This window comes from Tamandua tetradactyla, chromosome 10 (genome assembly GCF_023851605.1).
Source record: "Tamandua tetradactyla isolate mTamTet1 chromosome 10, mTamTet1.pri, whole genome shotgun sequence".
In the NCBI taxonomy this organism is placed as follows: Eukaryota; Metazoa; Chordata; class Mammalia; order Pilosa; family Myrmecophagidae; genus Tamandua; species Tamandua tetradactyla.
Genome location: NC_135336.1, coordinates 76,849,472 through 76,870,097, shown reverse-complemented (window position 1 = coordinate 76,870,097; position 20,626 = coordinate 76,849,472). Strand labels below are relative to the sequence as shown.

The 20,626-nt window shown below is 34.3% G+C and overlaps 1 long non-coding RNA gene across 1 annotated transcript in view; it reads right to left on the bottom strand.

Annotated features, from left to right (window-relative positions):
* Positions 1–11,747: 11,747 nt before the first annotated feature.
* The window catches only part of LOC143648000 (uncharacterized), a 52,028-nt gene continuing 43,149 nt past the window's right edge, over positions 11,748–20,626 (bottom strand). The window contains exon 3 of the long non-coding RNA XR_013158304.1: positions 11,748–11,868. This is a non-coding gene — a long non-coding RNA (uncharacterized LOC143648000). The remainder of the gene's footprint in view (positions 11,869–20,626) is intronic.

Sequence of the window (20,626 nt, the reverse complement as noted above, 5' to 3'; positions counted from 1 at the left end):
GTTAAAATGCTTTCATGTTAATTTCAGATTTTACAATTGGGTTCTTCATTCTTTAGGAATCCTCATTAGTTAAAGAGTTATGAATATCCCTTTCCCTTCCAAAGTCAGCTGACCTGTCTTCTAATTTCTCAAATACCTAATCTCCACTTTGAAACAATTGATAAAATTGCATTAGATCTATGAGGAATAGAACAACCTCAAAGGACTAGACTATTCACCACACACACTGATAAAACATATGTCTTTTTAGTGCACAACTCCATAGGGTTTTAACACAAGCCTCTGATTTGATCACTACTCTCATTAACATATTATGTTGAATACATTTTACAGTGTATTTTCCAGCACTATAATTCTTGATGGCACATTGTGCCGAATGATAGGCATTCAGAATGTTTTAATCACATTTTATTAAGTTGCTCTACATTTTAAATGATTTACCTATATTTTTATCAGTATTAAAAAATCAAATTGAAAAGCAATGACTAGAGAAAACACAAAGATAAAAGTATTTCTACATTCATGCTCAAACAAGTAACCAATTATATACATACATATACATACATATATAAATAGTTAAGAAAACAATGTGAGGCAAGTTCTTTACAACTAATCTATTTCCTTATTTCTCAAAAAGACATTTTCCTTCTGAAAAATAATTGCTTCCTAATCAGATGAAAGTACAAAGGGAATATTTGACTAAATTTAGCTCTATATATTTAATTATTTTTAAGCTAGAGAATGCTCTTTTGGAGATTTCTCTCAATTTTACTTGATATATTTCCTTAAGAATATGGTATATAACTAACAATTTACATATACGCGCATAGATTGGCATATGTCAGTTGGACGGAAATTATGAGCATGGTAATTAATTCAAATTTATTGAACGAGAGTTTTTCTTTTCCTATGGATATGTGAAAACTGCAATGATATAACATCATTAACTCTTTAAAATTTCCAAATTATTCAATTAGAGTCTAATGAATAATACATACTTTGAAAAAAAAATATCCTCTTTGCAAATCAATCCCTGATTTGATCCTGTCTAAGAAAATTACCTTCAAATATTTCACAAAACCTTTACAATAAACATCTCTTCCATGGTATTTTATAAAAAAAATTACAGCAGAAAATCTTTTTTTATGTTGATTTGTACCTGCCTACCACCTAATAAGTACAAAAAAACTGATGAAAGAAATAATACATTGAATAGTTAATGAACTAACTTATGTCTCACTGTCCTCTCTGTTTTGTCTCTCCCCTGAGAAACAAAGCATCATTGATTAATAGGAAGAGATATAAATTATTCATGATCTCTAACTTAAACTTGTTTTTTTTGTGTGTGTGTGGGGGTTATAGATATTTTGATTACTCTCTCATTGTTCCCTCTTAAACACTCATTTCTTTTAGCCACAATCTGCCCTCATTCAATTGAGGTCATTTCTTACCTTATTGAGAAAAGATTGAGAAATCTGTCATTTAATATCCTATTAACCCTCTTAATTTCCTCAATATAAAAGTAACCTTTTACTAATTCTTTCATTCAGTCCTAATATAGGAGAGGAGGGAAAGAAATAACTTTTCAAACAAATCTTACTGGTTTTCTCTATTTCAGTAACAATCTGAATTTTTCTTTTCATCTAAACACATTTTGCTTTCCGAATACTCCCTTTATATCTGTAGTACTAATGTTTTCTTATTTTACAATGCAAAAACTTTAGAGCCATTTCTTATTATGCCATTGTTTCCTCCCCACTTTAAATTTGTTTCCATGCATTATTATTTATTTTTCTGAAATGCCACATTTTCCCATAATCTTTCATTTGAAATGATGTTAAGGATCTTCTAAAGAAATAGATCCACCCACAATGGTAAATTTCAGAAAAGGATTTTTTAGCAAATCCAGTCATTTTAAGGATTTTTTTTAAATTCATCAAAACGTGATCTTTTTCAGAACATTTGCATCACTCCAGAAAAAAGAAATAAAAGAAAAAAGAAAAAACTCATACGTACCATACCCTTTACACCTCCCTTTCATTGACCACTAATATTTACATCTACCCAATTTATTTATCCCTATGCTCCCTATAATTTATTAATTTTTATCCGTATTTTTTTTACTCATTGGTCCATACTCTGGATAAAAGGATGAGACACAAGGTTTTCACAATCAAGCAGTCATATTGTAAAAGTTGTATCTTTATACAATCATCTTCAAGGATCAAGGTACTGGAACAAAGCTCAACAATTTCAGGTACTTCCCTCCAGCCACTTCAATACACTATAAACTAAAAAGGATTATCTATATGATGCATAAGAATAACCTCCAGCTTAACCACTCAACAAATATTTGAATCTCTCATCTGCAGAAACTTTATTTTGTCTAATTTCTCTATTCCTACTTTTGGTTAAGAAGGCTTGCTGAATCTCTTGATGCTGGGTCCTGGCTCAACTGGGGAATTCTTTCCTACATTGCCAGGAAGATTTACACCCCTGGGGATCATGTCTCATGTAGGGGTAGGGCAGTGAGTTCACCTGCCAAGTTACCTTAGAGAGAGAGGCCACATCTGAATAACGAGAGTCTCTGGGGTTTACTCTTAGGCATAATTTTAAGTAGGTTTAGCCTATTATTTGCAGGAATAAGTTTCATAAAGGCAAACCTCAAGATCAAAGCCTTGGCCTATTGACTTGGTTGTCACCACTGAATGTGAGAATACCAGAAATTCTCCAAATGGGAAAGTTGGATATTTCCTCCTTTCTCTCAAATCCCTCAATGGGACTTTGCAAATCCTTCTTTATTCACTGTCCAAATGACTTAGGGATATACTGGGGTATCACACTGACCTGGAAAAACCAATAAAATCTCACACCTTATCCAAGATTCCATGTACTTGTGGTGTTCAACTAAACTGACTACACAAGTTAAATTAGGTAATACACTACTCAAAATATAAATTTTGCACCAAATAAACATCTATCCCTTTGGTCTCACACAGAAATTGAACTTTTAAAATATGGACGATATCATTCTTTACCCTATATTCTGCTGTACCTTAGTACATATCTGCTTCCTTCACATCTCTAGTCAATATCTGATCCCTTTTTCAACTTTGTAAACAGTTCCTGTATGGGACATTGCTGATTTTCACAGCTTCTGAGATCTAACTCTGGCCTCAGGTGTCACATAAATACACAAAGTTTCTGGAAATGACCAAGTTATATACAAATAGCTCAGTATTTAAGAATTTAGAAATAACAGTTACAACTTTTGAATATATGTGACTGCTATAAGAGCTTACAATCTAGGATCCTTCACAGTAGACCCCAACCTGATAACCCATGCTCTCAGCTTCAGTTCACTGAGTTTTCTCTTTTAGAATCTTAAATATAACATGCCACTGCCTTCTCATCTCCATGTTTTCTGCTGAGAAATCCACACGTAGTCTTATTGGGCTTCCCTTGCATGTGCGGATTGCTTTTTCTCTTGCTGCTTTAGAATTCTTTGTCTTTGACATTGGACAATCTGCTTGATAGGTGTCTTGAAGTGGGTCTATTGGATCTGTTCTTTTTGGTGTATGCTGCACTTCTTGGATCTCTAATTTTATGTCTTTCATAAGAGATGGAAAATTTTCAGTGATTATTTCTTCCATTAGTCTTTGTTCTCCTTTTCCCTTCTCTTCTCCTTCTGGAAGACCCACAGCACTTATATTCATTTCAGGCCCTTCATGTTGACATATTAAATTCCAGAGATCCTGCTCATATTTTTCCATTATTTTTCCTATAACTTTCTTTTCTGTGTCAGATTTCAGATGTCCAATCCTCTAGTTGAATAATCCTTTCTTCTGCCTCTTCAAACCTATTCTTGTAGCTTCCCATTCTTTTTTTATCTCTTCTATTATATCTTTCATCCCAATAATTTCTGTTATTTGTTTTTTCAAACTTTTGAGTTTCTCTTCTTATTCTCCCAATATCTTCTTTATATCCTATTTCAACTTATTGATTTGATTTTTGTTGAGATTTTCCATGTCTGTTTGAACATCCTGAATTTGTTTTTAATTCCTGTATCTCCTTTGAAGTATGGTTTATTCCTTTGACTGGGCCATATCTTCATTTTTCCTCAGATGACCTGTGTTTTGTTTGTTTGTTTTGCTGGCATCTAGGCATTTGAATTCCTTAATTAGTTTATTCTGGATATTCTTTTGACTCTTTTATCTAGAATTTTCTTGATGGATGGCTTTGTTCTCTATCTGTTCTTTGAAATTCAGTTCAACTTATTCTAGACCTGTAGCATAGGTTTTGTTTTAACTGATCATACTTTTTCAATTCTTGTTTTCCTGTTTTTGCCCTGCCTATACAGAGCCTTTTATTTTTGAGGAGGAGGAAGAGGGTGTCCTCAGATATTATAGACATCAGTTAGATTTTCTGAGACCAGATAGGCCCGTATCTCATGAGGAAAGAGTAGTTAGCATCACTTTTCCTTGAGGGTGAGATCCAGCAGGTTGTCAGACTTTACTACGAAGCCTCTAGAATCTTTCTTTTTCCTGTCCTTTCTAGTATGTGGGGTTTGTCTACCTGAAGCTTTCCACCAGCTTAAAGTGATGTGGAGCATTTGATTTCAGCAGACTCTCCCTGCCAGAGTTGTTGTTAAGATAGAGGTGATGCTTTAATTGTTTCAGTTTTCCAGTGCCTGGGGACTGAATTCTCTAAAGATGGGATTCCACTTGAGATGGGCCTCCCTTTGTTTTGGGGAAGGCACACCTTTTAGGGAATTATCTCCTTTCACCTGACTAGTTACTTTGTCTCTCAGACTAGCTTGATTCTCTCATTGCTTGGGGCAGTGCTTGAGCTTGAGAGTGCTTCCATACCTATCTAATGAGCTGTTAAGGAGTAGGAAAAAAGAAAAAACAGGAAAAAAAAAAACAACCCTGATCCCTGCTCCTCAGGTTTGCCAATCAACAGTTTAAGTTGTTCTATGGCTCTATGTATCTCCAGGCTCTCTGCATCCCCTTTACTTGGGGTCCAGCCCTTTTCCAGCGTTTTGTGTTGTCCAACTCAAAAAGCCTCTGATTTATTTTCCCATCAACCATACCCTCTCTGTCAGAGGGGGCATGGAACTCCTAGTACCTTTAGAACTTATTCCAGGATTTTCTGTGCCAGGAGCCTATTTTCAGTAGTCAGAATTTGTTAATTTATTCTGCAATTAGAGCTTCATTGATACTAAACCCTTGCTGATAATAAAGTCTGTTACCTTTCCCCGTAGGGAACCAGCCTGATGTGCTTGTGGGGGAGTGGCCCTGGTCTCCACAGTTTGAGGGGCTTACAGTTCTTTGTGGGGTCTCAGCTGTTCCAGCCAGGTATAGGTTTGTGTATGGTGTGTGTCTTGTAAGTGATATTCCCCCAGCAGTTGTTCTGTACCATCCTGGCTTTTTATTAGCTGTTCTAGAGGATGAACTAAATTCCACACCTCACTATGCCACCGTTTTGCCCTGCCTCCCTCAAGGAATTTCTCAAGAAAGATAGAAAGAGGTTGAAATTGGAATAAAAGTGAAACCAAGTATTTTAGTTTGTTAATGCTGCCAGAAATTCAATACACCAGAAATGGGTTGACTTTTATCAAATGAATTTATTAAGTTGCAAGTTTAGAGTTCTAAGTCCATAAGAATGCTTAAACTAAGCCAGAGAAATATACCTTGACTCAAGAAAGGCTGATGCATCTGGAACAATGCTGTCAGCTAGGAAGGCACATGGCTGGTATCTGCTGGTCTTGTGACTTCTGATTTTATAGTTTCCCCAGGGACATTTTCTTTCTGATTCTCCAAATGTCTCTGTGTTGGCTGTGGCTGTAAAAGACTCCAGTAAGCAAATTAAAGCCTACCTTGAAATGGGCAGAATACATCTCTATGGAAACCACCTAATAAAAAAGTCCCACCCACAGTTGGATGGTTCACATTTCCATGTAAACAACTTAATAAAAAAAAATCTCATCCACAATATCTCCATGAAAACAACTTAATCAAAGTTCCCACCCTAAACAATAGTTCTGCCTGCACAAAATTGGATTAGGAAAGAACATGCTTTTTTGAGATATTTAACAGTTTCAAACTAGCATTTCAGGCTAAAGGAAAAGCTGCAGATAAAGCCACATACAGGAAAAAACTACAGTGCAGTATACATTAAAGGTGTTTGCTGGGTGTTTGAGTTTGCTAAAGCTGCCAGAATTCAATACACCAGAAACGGATCAGCTTTACAAGGGGAATATTAGGTTAGAAGTTTACAGATGTAAGGCCTTTAAAATGTCAAAGCTAAGGCATTCAGAAAAAGATACCCTGACTCTAAAAAAAGGTCAGTGTTTGTTACATGGGAAGACATGTGGCTGGCATCTGCTGGTCCTTTGTTCCCAGATTTCATTCTCTCAGCTCGTAATTCCAGTGGCCTCCTCTCTGAGCTTCTGTCTATTTCCAAGCATCTCCAAACATCTGTGTCTAAGTTGGTTCTCCAAGCATCTCCTGGGAACAACCTAATAAAAAGGTCCCATTCTAAAGTAGTGGATTAGGATTAAAAGAACATGGCTTTTCTGGGTTACATAACAGTTCCAAATCAACATGTGGCTGGTGTTGACTATTAAAGGAGTCTGCATTTTGAAGAACAAGTATTCTAATGGCAGTATATAAAAGACAAAGGACAAGCCTGTGCTGGACTCCCCATCAGCCATTTTAAGTAAAGATAGCCAGTATCTCTACATGTTAAGCAACTGCTTTAGTTTCCTAGACTGTTCAAAGAAAATAAACAATTCAAATGTAATCACTCACAGTTAGACTCTGGGAAAATGAAGACCAGCTGAGATGATGCTTGGCTCCTCTATCACATTGCAAGGTACAAGGCAGCCTCTGCTTGTCTCTCTGTTCTCTTCTGGGTTTGGTTTCTCTCTGCTTCTTGATCCTATGGCTATCCCTCTAGCTGAATTTCATTCTCCTATAAAAGACCTGAGTGAGAGGATTAAGACCCATTCTGACTGAGGTGGTCACACTTGAAATGAAGTAGCCTCATCAAAAGATTGAATTTATGATGAGTCCACACTTAGAGGAATGAATAAACTTTAAGAACATGTTTTTATTCTGGTGTACATAGAGCTTCAAATCATCACACTCAACACTTTGGACTCCCAAAATAAATGTTCTTTCCATATGCAAAATACATTCATTCCACCACAATATCCCAAAAGCCTTAGGCTATTTCAGAAATGATGCCTAGTATATAGTCTCACCACAATCAGTCATAGGTGTGGTCTTCCCTCAGACACAATTTCCTCCTGTCTGTGGACCTGTGAAATCCAGAGAACAAGCTATATGCTTCCAAACTAGAATGGAAGGAAAGGAATAGGATCAACAGTCCCATTCCCATAAGGAGAAATAGGAAGGAAAACAAGTGACACATCCCCCCAATTCTGAAACCATACAAGGTATACTACATGAGATTTCAAGGTCTTAGAGTCATCTGAAAAATGACATTTTGTACTCCAGGCCTGATAAAGTGGTGGTCACACCCTTTGCAATTGCTTGTACAGTGGCCATTCTCTCTCCAAACACTGGGGTGAAGGTTCCACCCTTTCCAAGCTTTGACATGATAGGGAGACTCTCTGCAGTCCCCAGAGCAAACGCTGAATCCACTCAGAACACTGACATGTTGAGCTTACTCTCCACAATCCACACAGTAGAGACATCACCTCTGAGACCACTGGGGTGGTCATAACCTTCATGAACAATGGGATGGAAAGCCCATCCTCTTCAACACCAGGGCAGACTCACTATTGCTACATGGGTGTGACTGCTCTCTGGGTCCAAAAGATGTCTTCAAATCAGACCTCCGCTTCCATGTTTCTTCCCTTGAAGTGGTTTTCCTTCTGTCTTTCCACTCCATGTCCAATTTTTTCCAGGCTGGCAGTGGTCCAGTCATACAGACCTCACAAAAAAACTTGTCAGTTTTTCAGGTAGAACACAGGGATCCAAACCACCAGACAAAAGAATTTTTCCAAGTCCTTCCTGGATAACTGGCCCTTCAATCCTGACTTCCCCTGAAATGATTTACTGGGTCCATGTTCAGTTAAATCCTCACATGATTCACTATTCTCTGGTGATCCATTCTCCAGAAGTTCAGACATTTCAAATTCATCAATTTCTGATTTTCTTGTGCCAGGGAGTTCACTTATCAGTTTATCCCTTTCCTCTAGCATTTTACTATAATTTAGAGGAAGACACAAAACTGTACATTTCACAGTTAAGTTGGAAATCTCTTCAGCTGAATATCCAAGCACATCACTCTCAAATTTTACTTTATATCCAACCTCAAAATTCCATTTTGTCAACTTCTGTGCTACATTATATCAAGTATCACCTTTCCTTCAGTTTCCAGTAGCACTTTCATCATTTTCCTTTAAGGCTTCATCAGAAGTACCTTAGCCTCCATATTTTTATTAACAGCCTTCAAAGCAATCTAGGCCTTCACTTTCAAGTACTTCACAATTCTTCTAGTCTCTATCTGTTACCCAATTCCAAAGTAATTTCTCTATTTTGATATTGGTAATTTCAGCACCCCACTTCTAGTACCAAAATTTGTTTTAGTTTCCTAGGCTGCTCCAAGCATATACCATGAAATGGACTGGCTTAAGCAGTGAAAATTTATTCACTCACAGTGAGAGTCCAGAAAAGTATCCAAATCAAGCTGTTATCAAGATGATAGTTCTTCCCTAAGACTTATTACCTGCATCCTTGGCTTCTCTACCACATAGTGGTGTCTGCTTGTTTGTCTCTTCTCTTTCAAGTTTTTTTGCTTTCAGCTTCTTGTTTTTGTGACTTTTACCCTCTTTGTCTGAATTTCATTCTCTTATAAAACCACATAAAAGAATTAAAACCCATTCTTATTGAGGTGGGTCACACCTTAACTGAAGAGCCTTCTTAAAAAAAAAAAAAAAAAAAAAAAACTACTTATAATAGGCCCACATCCAGAGGAATGGATTAAATTTACTAAAATGTTTTTCAGGGTACATGCAGCTTTAAACCACCATAGTAACCTAATTTTGAACTCGACATTTCAAGTTAACTCCTACATAGATGACATGCACTATTTTAGTTAATAAAGTATGAAAGTTCTATAATACAATTGCCTAAACTGAAAATTTAGCAGCATTTAGAGTCACTGAATATTCTTTCACTCTATAAATGAAAACTGAATCTAAAGAGGCTAACAATATTGTCATAATTCATACCCTGTCTTAGTTTTCCATGGTTGCTGTATATAACAAATATCATTGATTGTTTGTCTTAAACAATAAGGATTTATTGTCTCATAGTTTTGGAGGCTAGAAGTCCAAAATCAAAATAAAGGCAGACCATGTTTTCTCTGGTCTTTGGTTTTTGGGTGGTGGTTTGTTGGACACTATAACTCAATTCCTGCCTCTGTCATATGGCTGCTTCTTTGCTGCCTGCGACCACTCTTGCTCCTCTGCTCATAAGGACTCCAGTCACATTGGATTAAGGTCCACCCTGATTCGGTATGGTTTTATTTTTTAATTTTTTTTAAATTTATTTATTATTTGCATGGGCAGGCACCAGAAATTGAACCCAGGTCTCTGGCATGGCAGGCAAGACCTCATGAAGGCCCGCCCATGGCTTTCTCTTAACAGGACATTTGACATCCTATTTCACGGCCATAGAACTAGATGTCAAGTTTTGAGCATGTCTTTGTAGAAGCCCTGACTCAATCCATACTATACCACTTCTCAATGTCAGAGAATCATACTGGAATTTCTTAGCACTGGTGGCAATTATACTCCACAGGACATTTAGAAACAAAACATGACAAAAGAAAGGAAATTTCAAAAGAGTGAAGAAAACCAATTGATGGCACAATCAGAGGAGAATTAATAGGAATCTCTAAGAATGCTTTTCAATTAACATCAGAGTTCAGATGTTTCATCAGTGATCTGTGCAGGAGAACTTTATACATGTGTTTCTCCGCAGGAACATTTTCCAAGGCTGGTCAACTTTCTATAGTTAGATTTAATAACAGTGGCCAGAAAGATACCACAAAATGCTATGATACAGAGTACAAGAACATGGCATTTGTGGCAAACCAAATAATCTATATTATTCATTTTCTGACATTGAGTACTTTCTACTGGACAATTGAAGAAACAAAAATTACTCAGACCTAAATATGTTTAGCTGGAGATAAAAAAATACATAACATCCTTGACTCCAAGAGGAATATACAGATTAAATATTATTTATTTATTATGCTTACTCATCATTGCTCCTGACATAATTTGATATGCACTTGTATGGGTTTGCTAATGCTGCCATAATGCAATATACTAGAAATGGAATGACCTTCATAAAGGGAATTTAGTACATTACAAGTTTACAGTTCTAAGGCCATAGAAATGTTCAGATTAAGGCATCCAGTGAATGATGCCTTTACTCCAAAGAAAGGCCATGATCTGTCACATGGGAAAGTATGTGGCTGGCATATTCTCGTCCTTGTTCCTGGTTCCATTGCTTCTAGCTTCTGATCCCAGTGGTATTGTCTCTATGCACTAGTGGGCCTTCAGTTAGCTCTTCCATAACTCTGGGTCCTGGCTTGCTTAGCATCTCATGGGAAAGCACACGGTGATGTCTGCTGGAGTTTGCTCACATCTAAGCTTGCTCTCTCTGTCAGCACTCCAAGTATCTGAGCCTCTGTCAGCTCTGAAACAACTGTTCTCTAAGCATCTGCATCTGAGGTTTATTGATAATGTTTCTTTTTTAGAGGACTCTAGCAAATTAATCAAGACCCACCTTGAATGGATGAAGTCACATCTCCAACTAATCAAAAGGCCATACCCACAATTGGGTATGGGTCACATCTTCATGGAAACAATTCAATCAAAGTTTCCCACCTTAACAATTATAGGTCTGGCCCCACAAGATTGGATCAGGATTAAAATATGGCTGAGGGGGCTGGCCATGGTGGCTCAGCAGGCAAGAATGCTTGCCTGCCATGCCAGAGGACCTGGGTTCGATTCCCAGTGCCTGCCCATGTAAAAAATAAATAAATAAATAAATAATATGGCTGGGGTACATAATAGTTTCAAATTGGCACAGCATTAAATATCAATATGCAACTTTTATAAGTACATGGTCCAGTTTTTATTTTCTAATAGGGCTATACCTAGTTTATGCTTTTCAAGCTTGTGTTTTTTTTTTTATGTAAAATTTAAGAAAATCATTAGAGGTAATTCTTCTCAAAACTAAAGGGTCAAAACTGTCAGTCCATGGTTTACTTCCCAGGAATTCTGCAGAGTGTGGCTCATTGTGGACTATATACTCAGGGAGAGGTTGGAATAGTTAGGGGATATTAAGTGATCTCTGTAGAAAATTGCAATAATTTGGGTGGCAAAAATCCAATAATCCCTAAGGAATAGGGACTGAAGCATTTTAATGACTGCTACCAGTAAGAAACTAGTTAGGTTGCATGTAATAACTAAGCATCGGCACTAAGTAAAAGTACTTTTTAGAATCTGGAAATTATTCTCACAGACAGGTTTTTGTCATTTAGGGATATATTGATTTCATACAACAGAAATCTCAACACTCCCTTCCAAAACTGAATTATTGTTTTTCTATGTGCCAAGAAATCTCAAGTTGGCAGATGTTGATTTTTATTCAGCAGTTCAATGATCTTTGGGTCAAATTCTTTTTTTTTTTTTTTTTTTAAAGACTTGGGCACAGAAGTAGGAGAATTGTGCCATCAGGTAGGTGGCGAAACAGCTGGGTCAAATTCTTTGTTCTTGTGTTTATGGTTTTAAGATAGCTTCTGAATCTACAAGCTCTACAAAGGAGAAGAAAATAAATGTGTTAGTACTTGCTCTGCTAAATATTCCACACATTGTGAAACATTACTAATTAAGGCACTAGGGCTTAGAGCAAGAACAGAACATTAATCTGTTAAAATGGAATAGAGGGTCAAGAAACATGATCTAAATTTGATGCCGGAACAAATATTGTTTATCAGTATATCATGGACTTTATAACAAATAATACTAAGTTCGTATGCCAAAATATACTACAGATAAGAATCAAGTCCAAATGAATTAAATACTTAAATGTGGGAAAGCATTAAAACTTTCAGAAAGCAATAAAGGAGTATATCTTTATGACTTTGGAATATCAAAGGATTTTTCCAAAGAGACAAAAATCATATAAATCCTAAATAAAAACCTTGATATATCCATTAGGATTAAAATTAAGAATTTATATTTTAACAGAGACCATAAAGGGTATAAATTCAAAATCATAAATCAGGAGAATCTGTACTAATTGATGAAAAATCAATATCTAGATTATATGCATACATATATAAGAAGAATCATGCAACTATAAAGACAAGAAAAGCGAAACAGAGGAGGGAGAGTCAAGTTTCATGGAGTGATCTTCCATAAAAGAAGCAGGGCTGGTCTATAAACTTTTGACTTTATTAATTCTCAGGAAAATACATACCTAAAATTAAATGCTCTTTAAACCTTGATATTGACAAAAAGCTAGAAATCAGATAATAGAAAGTGTTAATGAGGTTATGAAGGAATATGTCTCTCAACCACTCTTGTTTGAAGCAAAAGTAGTCAGTTACTTCACAGAGAGTTGGCATTACCTAAATTCTTAACCCAAGGTAGAATAGGGAAAAGAGGGAAGTGAGGAAGGAAAGGAGGAAAAACAAATGCGTAATACTGCAACCTCCCAGGAAAAGAAGCTGCTTGCTTGATCATGAAAGACGTTTCTGGAAAGCTTTTATGAAACCATTGTACCAACAGTCTAATAAAGGGACAAAAGGTGAGAAATATGTCATTTTATTCCTGTCTCTCATCTGTCCTTGGTCACCATTGGCCCATTTGGTACTAAGTCAAGAGTACTTAGAGTGATGTGATGAAGCCTTTTTGACCTTCTGTGGTCTGCTTGGGTTAGTCCTTGATAATGGAGCCTATGTGAGTGCTATCCAATTGAGCACAACAGATATTTATGGAGATGAGATGATGCACTAGGCTGTCCATTAAACAAATAACCAATATCTGGGGGTCAATGATATGGTGAGGCATGTAGATTTGTCCCAGCTCACTTAATAAGTTAAAAATACATAACCCAGCATCTCTGCTCCTAGAGAAACACCTGTACTTATAATTCAGGAGCTATGTACAAAGAATCTTTACCCATAATTGCAAGTTTTGTAAAACCTGGAAATAAAAGCAAGAAGAAGCAAACAAAAACCCCTTAAATAAATGTCAAGTAGATGGAGTACCATAAACAAAAAATAAGTTAAAGAATAAACTCAGCTACAGATATGAATGTGGAAAAACAGCACAAAAGTAACTTTGAACAAAAGAACCAAGTCATGAGAGACCATTCAACATGATGTATTTAAATGCAAAGTTCAAAATATGTAGAAAATATAAAATGCATTTTTGATATACAAAAATTCAGAATTCAGAATAGAATGTAGCTCTTGCAATGAGTGATTTAGATGTGACTGGGAAGTTATCTTATGAGGAGTTTCTGAGGTCAGGAATATTCTTGTTCTTAAGCTACATTGTGTACATTTCCATATATCTCAATTTTTTTACTATTAATACTTCAATTACTATTAATATTTCAATTAAATATATGTTTAACATAATATAAATTTTTAAAAATAAATATTTTAGAGTTGTTTAGAAGATTAATCTATAGTATAATTAAATCAAATTTGTTAATTTTTAAATAATGCTTTATACAGTTGTAACATTTCAGTATATTTAAAAATAATGATTGAATCTTAAATTAGATAATTATAACTTTCTCCTTAAAAGAATATTTTCTATTAGATTAAACTCTAAATATATGTAACTCTAATACTTCAGAGAAACATTGGAAACTAATAGAAAAAGAGTGCCTTCATTCCTTTAGAGTCTTTGGACTTTTGACAATAACTTGAACTCCAAATAAATTTATGAGCTAATAATATTTTGTTTCATCAATAAATTTTTCAGACCTTTTATTTGGGATGAGTCAATTGCTATCGTCGTTTCGCTACTAAAATAAATGCAAATGCACAATCCAAATTAAATAGATGAAAAACTTGCATAAGAGTAATTTGAATTGGTTTATTTGAGACCTAAAATAGAATGCTATGTCCTATCTTACTCATTAAGTCCTGGGATTGTGCATTTCACCCACTCAATGGGCATGTCTCTGACAATCGGGGAAGGACAAGCAGAACGCTATTAGACAGATTGGAACTGATTGATTTGACAAACTATCACAAGTGTGACAGCTATATTAAATTTATTTTAAATCAAATTATGACAAAAATATTCTAGAAGTTCTTCCTGCTTGGGGAAAATCTCTTAAAAGGGAATAAGACATTCAACAACATGATAAAATAATAAAAATGAGTGACAACATTCACACAATAGGTCAATCTTTCCTAGACAGACTCTGTAGGTAACAGCACAAGAATGGGTTTTGGATTCAGAAAATATCAACAAATTATAAATTAACCCAATTGTCTACTGTCAAATGAATAGAATTATATTCATTTTTTCATACTAAAAAGTAATATATATTGGCTCTTCTACATAGTTGGTGTTTAATAAGCATCATCTTCTTTAGAGTAAATAGAATATAATGACAGTACTTGTGAGCATTAATACACCATTTTCGAATCAAACTATCAATCTCATTTTGTTTCTCCAAAACATTAGGATTACATTTATTTAGAGTTCAAATTAATAGGAAAAAATTACAAATAAGAAAGTTATAACCAGTTTAGGGTTGTTAATATTTTTTCCTAACTGATTAAACACTCTAAAGTAATAGAGCATTTTTTTAATGAAGGAAAAATACAGGACACTTGAATCTTTAAAACAGATGACAAGTCAGATCTAATTCATTTCATTTTTTAATTTTCATCTTGTTTCATTCACTTTTTGATGGAGCTCAATATGTTTTTGCACAACAAAAATTAATTTATGTTAAAATATTAAAATAAAAAAGTGAATAAAAATTATTTTCCCACTGGTTATTATTTCAACTATATTGAGTACTTGAATTCCTAAATATGTAAAGTCAAGGTGATAGAGATTGTAAAGATATATACATTAAAGTTAAACAGATATTTGGCAAACAGTAAATTTCATAAATTATTTTTAGTTGAAACAGTTTTTTAATCTTGATATTCTTCCTTCATAAAAGTATTCAAAAATTTTCATTGAGCAATTAACTTACTTTGTAAACACCATAGATTTTATCTGCCTCTTTTAAGCCATTCCAAATGAATAATGAATAACGTAATATAAGCAATGTCTGTTAAATAACACTTTTTCAAGATCATATCCTACACGCCCATTGCTTTGTTCACCTTATGGTCCCGCCTATGTGCAAATTCTGTAAGTATCATTATTTAATAACAAGTATTATTTATTCTGAGAAAAATAGTTGTTTAAGATAGAATACAGAAAAAGGTATTATTAGGAAAATAGCTAAAATTAGGATGAAGATTACTAAAACTTTGTGCTTGCCTAAAGCAGGAAGAAAAATTTCATTTAGGTGTAGACTGGGATTTGTTTTTATTGTCATTGTTAAGATGATATTAGGAGGTGATAGATTTCTGAAAGCAGATTCCTCAACCCTCATCTTAACCAAAAAGCCTTTATTTATTTATTTATTTTATTTAGTCCCATAATACTTCTTTAAAGAACACAATAGACAGTTTTTGCATGATTTATTTTCCAAATGGAAAATGTCTTGTTATATTATTTCACTGTTTATGTGTGCCTGTTTGGGGCATTTTTAATAATGTGTGAGAGATTAAAGCACATAGGACTGCCCAGTGTGCTTTTAGCAAGGGAAATCAGTAAAATTTAAACTTTTAACTCACTGTTATGCCTATACTAATGGATTTTCTTCTTCTTAATAACTGTATATTAATTTTTCTGTGAGAAGGTAGAGGAAATATTTTATATTCAAAAAGCTCCAGATATGATTTATAAACACAGAGTTTAATGGTGTTCTAGCTTAGTTTTAATCTAGTATTACCATTACTGTAGTCAACTGGTTTAATAACTATAATTTATTTGGAAACTCAACCTCCTGTTCCTGTTTCCCAACAGCTCGTTTTCCTAACGTTGACAACTCTACCACCATAATACCTTCAGGCTAGCACTATCTTTTAGGATTTATGTTTGCTTCCAGAGATTTATTTTAAGGTACCTATAATAAAATACAAATACATACTATTATTTTTCTTCCTGTTTAAATAACATAAATACACTTTATAAACTCTTTTCAATACACTCAGTAATATTTGGAGACCTCTCCATATCAGAACAAAAAAGAATTTCTCATTCTATTATAGGGAGCACAGCATTCTGTTGTACCCATGTGAATTAATTTATATAGCCTAGCATTGTTAACCTAATTGTTTCTAAACTTTTGTTAGTGCATTCTAAATTATAACGAATAATTTTGTACACATGTCATTTCATACCTGCATCTATGAAATGAGAACCTGCATCTATGACAAAAGTACTATTGATACGAATTTGTATCTCTATCCGTAAAGATTACAGAGGTTTCCAAATATCCAAAGATATGCCAAGGAGTGAATCTTACATGAAAAATAAATTTTAGAAATCAGGGGTGACATGTCATGTGACACATCATGGATAGAATACATGATTCTGCAGATGAGATCATGTCTCTTTCATGCTTTCTTGCAAATGTGCAGATGTGTTGAATAGTTTGACCTCCTCGCTGCTCATTAAGCATTGCTTCCAGAATAAATACTTCCAGTTTCCCACTCTCATTTGTGGAATGAACTGCTGTATTTTATTTTCCATAGGGTCATAATTGACTTTAATTCTGGGCAGTGGAATGCCTTTCATCTTGCTGCCATAACATAAAGTCAAGTGCTTCTGTCAAAATATCACATTATTTTTTTCTGGGTTTTTATGGCTGATCAGCTTTATTGAGGTGTAATTTAAATGCCAACTTTTTTTTTACCTCTTTATTTTTCCTCTTTTCCAATATTTATTCTCTTTATTTTTCATGGCTTTTTTTTTTTTTTTCAGCGTCTCTTTTCTCAAAAGTCCATTCCAACTCCATCTTTTTCATGATGGTTTTCATTTTTCGGCTTTCCCAATTGCTGGCAGTGCTCATATATCATGACATTATTTTGTTTCACTCTGTCCTTTTTTATAATTTTGTGATATTCCTTTATGGAGGTAATAGCTTTATGCATTCTTTAATCCATTGACAAATATTTAATTAGGATTCCTATTTTCTGTCATGTCAGTTTTTAGCATCCATCATCTGTTAGTAAGTTTCATTTATCTTTTCCATCTTCTATATTAACATAGCTTTGTACTGTGCGTGTTTTGTTTTGTTTTGTTTGCTCCCTTGAATTACTAATCATAAATGAACTGAAGTTGCCTGCCTTCCCTATTTGCAGAAGTCTGAAGAAGTTTGGAGAAGCTGAAAGTGTCTAAGTGCTCATCCCCTTTTCTGCTGGCTCAGAGAACATCTGACTGACTTTTTAAATAATTGTGGTCACCACGTTTCTCTTAACTCAACTGGAGTAGGGTAAAGAACAGGAGATTTGGTGTTCCACATCAAGATATGGCACTAATCCACAGAACATGACATTTTTGTTGGGGTTTCTGAGATGGTCTGCTGCCTGCCCCTTTCACAATTACCATACTCTGTCCTTTAACTTCCTCCTAAGTAGCTTCTGTGCAAATACAGCCCTGAATAATCTTCCATATAGTTAGAGTATGTGAATTATGTCTGCTTTCTAATTTCATTAAAAATAGAGCTGAGAATTTGTGTGTGTGTGTGTTTAATTTTGTTGTTCCTTTGTTTGATGTCCAAAAGAAAGAAGCGATATTGTTGATTCACACAGTCATGTTTACATTGTAATTTAATATTTTACATTTATGTAACTGCATTTTTCCTTTTAAAAATGAAATTAGCATACTATGATAATAATCTCATTCTAAAAAAATGAATTTTTGAATGATTTTGCGATCTAGGCCACAACAAAACAAACTACATGCTCGATGAAGAAAGACATGGCTTGATTTGGATTAAATCGGACATTTTTTCCATAGATATACATTGATCCTGTTCTAAAAAAGTACAAATGTTTATGATGAAAGAAACTATATTGGATGTTTTCTATAAATTTTATGTGAAAGCCAATAAATACAGCTGTATTTGAGGAGAAAAGAATTTTTCAGTGATTAATAATTATACACTTGATGTGCTAAATGTTTTCTTATGATGGGCTAAAGATCAAAATGACTCTGAACTTCGAATATTACCTGAAATAAAATGTTATATTCATTTCAGCCAACTTACAAAATAAATAAACTTTATTTTATAGAGAGCGTGTATGTGTTAGAAGTGTACTTCTACAACACATTCATAATATTCCAAATATATATACTGCTTTTTCACATTTACAGCTGTCTCTTTGTAGAAGACAGATCAATAATCATCTTACCCAGGGTTTTAAAAGAGAAAGATAAAGCGCAAAACCCCAGGAAACCTAACACTAACACATAATTGGAAATAGAATTTGAATGTTTTCCAAACAGACGATTGTAACTTTTATTACATGCAGCAGACATTTTCATTAAATAGGTTCCTTGGTAATAAATTGTATATTTACAAGGGCTTTGTTTGCAGTGTCCCTATGAGATGATATATCAAGTTCAGAAGCATCAATAAAACTGACTTTAATATCCAGGAAAATACTGATGCAGCTGTTTGTTTTCCACCAGTGCCAGTGACTCATAAATAACGAAGTAACATAGGCATACCTTGGGCAAAGTGGCTGTATTATCTCTTCTGTGACTCTTATACCAGAAGTCAGTACTGACTTCAGATTTATTAGAAAATCTCCCTTCTAGTTACAATGTTCAAGTCTAAAACAATAATAAAGCAATAAAACCATTTACCAAATATATGTTATTTATAAGTTGACCTTGTTATATTCATTATAGGAATTCTGGATACCCTCAAGAGTTTTAGATGTCATTATTTATGGAAGAATGTTTTCGGTAATCAATCTCACTTGGAAAGAGTCAACTAAATTTAAGGTGAAACCAAGGAAACCAGGGAAAACAACAACAGCAACAAATGGAAGGATATTTTGAATTTAATCAGACACTTTTCAAAGAGATCAGAATGTTTATGCATGTCTTTGCAAGATTCCTATTATGTTTATAGAAGTAGACATTATTTCCCCTAATGAAACACGTATTTTTGTTACTTGTCATTTTCTCATAGATGGACTCTTAACCCAAACATAAAAACCATAACTCCTAAGGTTGAACTATATTAAGAATATACTTTGTTATAGTTTTATTTTAAATAGGCGATGTTTGTACTCCCTCTTTCCATCTCATCACAAGGACACTTCACTCTGCAAATAACATTACTCATACATCTTCCAGAAGAAGTTTACCTTCTTGGTTAGTTCTGCATAAATCACTTCCCCTTTATGGTATCAAGTTTCCATACTTCCTATACTCCAAGCATATCTATAGGATGTATTCTTTAGGTTGTACAGATTTTGGAATTTCCCCCCCCATCCACCACTACCACTTTTATTAGCACTTCATTTTTAATTTTCTCCCTAAGAAAAAAAAGGGAAAAGCTTAGATTGAAACTAGTTCATATAAAGCCCAATGTTACTGCTATTTTCCAGGAAAAATGAATAAAGTTCCTAAGTAAATTAAAAAGAAAATTTTAAAGGAATGGCTTTGGTAATGAATAAACAACATAACATAAGCATAATATAACTAAACAAAAATGAGAAAAGGAAATTTGCTTCCAGAGTTCCTTAACTTTTCTTTGCTTTTCATACCCTTTTTTTCTAATTATGTTGTCCATAGTTGGTATGTACTCTTCTGCTTTCTTATGATTCCCCTTTGTATACCCTTCTCTATGGAAAAAGATTGACTATGAATAATTTATACTTTAATGTGAAGATTAGCTCAACATTTCTCACCTTTCAAGGTTGTTTTTTTATTTTTATTTTTATTTAAGCGCTAGGTCCTGCTAAAGGAATTGCAGTTATCTTACAGAACATGAAAGAAAATATTTATTCAAGGTGCTTTTCCAGTAAGCCTGAAATCAGAGCCCACAGAGGCTACCTCATCTCCCTACATAGGAATCCTTTCCTAGCAGATGTCCTGCTAGTAGTGTATCTCTCCTTATAAAGGTCTTGCAAATCATGATGAATAAAATCACTATAACAGCAAATATCAATCTCACTGCAATTAATTAACATTAAGCGTATGCTTTTAAATGCATCTAAACAGATCTTGTAAGTGAGAACCTTATATTTAATAGTGCAATTCATTTGATATGGTACTAGGAGACATAAGAACACATGCTTCTCTAAGTTGGCACCTACAAATTTGTGTAGGGTAGAGAAGCTAGTTAGTGAATTATAAATTCTATAATTGCATCAGCCTGGTTGCCTCTCCTCTGGGTACATTTCAGGGACATTAAACTCTCTGGATCTTAGTGTTCATATCAGTCACAATATC